Source organism: Nomascus leucogenys, chromosome 21 (assembly GCF_006542625.1).
Source record: "Nomascus leucogenys isolate Asia chromosome 21, Asia_NLE_v1, whole genome shotgun sequence".
NCBI lineage: Eukaryota > Metazoa > Chordata > Mammalia > Primates > Hylobatidae > Nomascus > Nomascus leucogenys.
Window position 1 is genome coordinate 66,291,370 of NC_044401.1, and position 3,909 is coordinate 66,295,278.

The following is a 3,909-nucleotide window of genomic DNA, read 5'->3' on the forward strand; positions in this document are numbered from 1 at the left end:
GAGGCAGAGAGAGATGCTGAAGGCTTTTTAAGAATAAGAGTTACCCTTTTAAAATTTTTTGTATAAAACTGCATCTTCTTTATTTTGCATACTTCAATTTCAGAACAAAATAAACAAAAAACCCATAATATGCAACATCCAATCCTGTTGTCAAATTAGGGAGGGAATGGGGTTAGAGGCGTTTGTTTCCTGCCTTAGGCACAAGGACGGGAGAGAATAAGCACAAGACATTGGCAGAGGGAGCCAGGTGAGACAGCACCGCTCAAGGCTGTGGTGGGAGCCATGGGGACACTATTCAGAGGGCAGAAGATTTCCAAGTATAAACTCCTAGTCTACCTCCTCCATGTGAGACACATCCTAATCGCCCTCTAGTGGGGAGGGAGGATTGTATCAGGAACAGCAGCACCAGCTTCCTCTGCTGCCACTTCATCTTCATCTGTAGCTAGACCGAGCTTGTTCATGGTAGATGCTGTTGAAGTAGGTCTGGGAATCCTCAGGCGAGAAGCCAGAAGAGAGCCCTGCAGTTTCAAACAGGAGCACCACCAGGTCTTTGACAGCTTTGTCATCCTTGTCCGCCTCAGCTTTCTGCTGCAGTGTCTTCACAATAGGTTGGTCAAGGTTGATCTCCAGGTGCTTTTTGGCGATCATGTAGTCCATTGTAGAGATGTCTCAAAGTGTCTGAGCTTTCACAGTCTACTTCATATTGGCTGTTCAGCTGTAGGTGCCAGTCACAGTGCAGCAGGATGAAGAAACAGACTATTGGAGATTGTCACTTTCTCAATCTTCAAGTTTTCTTTCAGGAGCTTGCAGAGGTTCTCAAACTGCCTTGCTCTCCTCCATTTTCTTCTTCTCCATCCTTAGGTAGCCTAAGACCCTACTAGGTAACTGAGACCAGGCTCTTTCCATCAAACTCATTGAGCTGCTGCATGCAGTACTCATCAGTGAGCTTGGTCCTATATACTGCCTCAAAGCCCTGCTTCCTCACTCATTCCACAAAAGCAAAGTTGGCCACCTGCTCTTTGCTCTTGCCAGTGATGTCATAGATGGACTTCCCATATCCATGTGAGAGACATGCTCTGACAGAGATGTCATCTCGTCTCCAGACTGGGTGGTGTGATAGTGCAGCAAGTCAGACAGGCATCACCAGTTAATAGAGTCCTCATGGATTCCAACCTTTAGATTTTTAGAGAATTCTGCATGGAATTTCTTATAACATTCCTTGTCTTCTGCCAGCCCAGAGAAGAGCTCATGGCACTTCCCAAGAGTGTTTTTGTGTGGAATTTCAGGATTCTGCTCTGCTGGCCCACTTCTCAGGAGATGTTCAGGGGCAGATCTTCAAAGTCAACTACACCACAGATAAAGCTGAAACACTCTGGTGTCAGCTCATCATAGCACATGCTGGACATAGAGGCTGATGTTTTTCTTTTCTGTGTTGTTCTCAAAGAGGTCAAAGAAAGCCCTACTCTTTTTCTCAGATCAAAGAGAGCCTGATGAGGGATGAATAGCAGTGCCCTGAATTCCAACTGACCCTCTACAGAGATGTGCTTGACTGGCAGTCTTCCCGGTCATTGGTGAGGCTCTCATAGAATTCTCCATACTCTTCCTGGGTGATTTCATCAGGCTTTCTGATCCAAATGGGCTTAGTCTTGTTTAGTTATTCCAGATCAATGCATTTTTGTTGTTGTTGATCTTCTTGGTTTTCTTTTTCTTATCCTTACTGCTGTTACCCTCCTCACCTGAGCCCACATCTTCAATCTTGGGCTTTTTCTCATCTTTATCATCCTCTTCTTTCTTACCTTTCTTTTTTTTCTGCTTTATCATCACTGACTTCCTTCACCCACCCTTTCCTTCTCCAAACAAAGGGTGATGGGATAGCCTATAAACTACAAGTGTTTCTTCGACCTGCCTCTCTTACAAATACTCTGTCTGGTCTCCTTTAAAGTGGAGGATCACTTCGGTGCCACTGCCAATGGGATCAACAGGGTCAACACATACAGTTAAGAAACCCCTAGCATAAGACTCCCAGGCATAGTGTTCATCCTCATTGTGCTTTATGATCACAACCACTTTTTCTACCTCCAGGTAGGCAGCATAAAAGCCAACACCAAATTGCCCAGGCCTGGAGATGTCTGCACCAGCCTGAGGAGCCTCCATAAATGCTTTAACACCAGACTTGGCAATAGTTCCCCAATTATTTATGAGATCAGCCTTGGTCACACCAATGCCTGTGTCCACTGAAGTGGGGTGTGTTCCTGAGGGTAGGTGATGATGTCAATTTTCAGCTCTTCACCACTGGCTAACTTGGAAGGTCCTATCAGGTTCTCAAAGCAAATCTTGTCCAAGGCATCAGAAGCATTAGAGATAACTCCCAAATGAAAATCTCTTTGTCCTAATAGCAGGTATTGATGATGAGACACATGAGTTGGGCAATTTCTGCCTGAAAGACAAAAGCCTCCATCTCCTCCTCTACATGGTGCATCTCCTCGGGCATCTTGAAAGGAAAAGATTTACAAGCGCTAGTGAACAAGGTGAGCTGGGACTGTCCAACATGCACATGGCTCCAAAGCTGCGTGGGAGTGACTCAAGAGCAAGAGTTACCTTTTAATGAGTGGCTATTATCTGCCAGGCATTGTGGTAGGCATTTTACACTTGATTTGTTTCAATTTATAAATAAATAAATGTGTGGTTATATTTAGATCTGCATTTCACATGAGGACAATGCTGAGACTTTTAAAATAAATGTTAGTAAGTGGTCCAGGTGAAATTTGAACCCAGATATATTTGGCTGCAAAGCCTGGGTTCCGTTTGCAACATCTACTTTATAAAAACATGCCAGGCAGTGGGTAGGAGGTTTTGATCTGATTATTGAAAAAGTAGTAAAAGATAAAGTGAGAAAGAGGCAGAGAGTTAAGGAAGGAGGAAGAAGAAATAGAACATTTTAGACTACAAAAATAGCATGATAGTGGAGGCAAAAAATGTATATATAAAGTGTTTGAACAATCAGTAAATGAATTTGCCTGGATCAAATGTAAGGGGTGCTTGCAAATGTGCTTAATAGCATGGGCTCTGGATTTTGACAGTTTGGTTTAAATTCAAGTCATCCATTTATACCTGACCTCTCCTAGGCAGATTACAACATTACATAGAATAGTTGTGATGATTTAAAGATCTAATACAATTTAGGTGCTGGTAATACAGATGTTTTTGGTATGTGAAAATTAATCAAGCTGTACAATTATGTGTGCTGCTTGGTATGTATATGTCAGAAAAAGAATTTTTTTGTGAAAGGAGCTAATGCATGTGTAAGCATTCACTGAATGTTAATTTATTATTCTCAATGTATTCAGGACGGTGAGATATTAGAATAAGGTCTTAGCAGAATGTTGGAGGATTGCAAAGGGCCTCTTACCTGAGGAGGATCAAAGAAGGATTGGAAAGATGGAGATATATTCACAGGGCTGTTTAGGAAGCTTGTCTTTGTCTCAGTGTATAGAATGAGTTGTTGGAATTACAGAAGGATATAGAACAGTGAGACCAATGAAAAGATTTTGCTGTCACACAGAAGTCCAGTAATATGGTCCTGAGGCAAGTGATGGTGAAAAAGAGAGATTCCACAAAGGAAAAATCAATAGGATTGGACAGTGGGATGTAATAGGGAAGGAAAGTAAAGATTCAAAAATAACTTCTCTAGTCTTTAGAGTAAGAATATTGGAAGAAAAACCTGAGTGGGGGAACAATGGCAAGGAGGTTGATTTTAGGTAAATCCAGTTCCAAGTGTCAACATCTGGTTGGCAGCTGGATGTGTCAATCAACAATAGAGGACATGCTCCAAGAACTAGTAATTACATAATTAGTAACTACATAAAGTGTGAATAGTTTCTTGTGATTATTACACAAAGGAAAATCCAA

The 3,909-nt window shown here is 42.1% G+C and overlaps 1 pseudogene; it reads right to left on the reverse strand.

The window, feature by feature from the left end:
* Positions 1–327: 327 nt before the first annotated feature.
* LOC101179504 lies at positions 328–2,491 on the reverse strand (annotated as a pseudogene).
* Between the last annotated feature and the right edge of the window lie 1,418 nt (positions 2,492–3,909).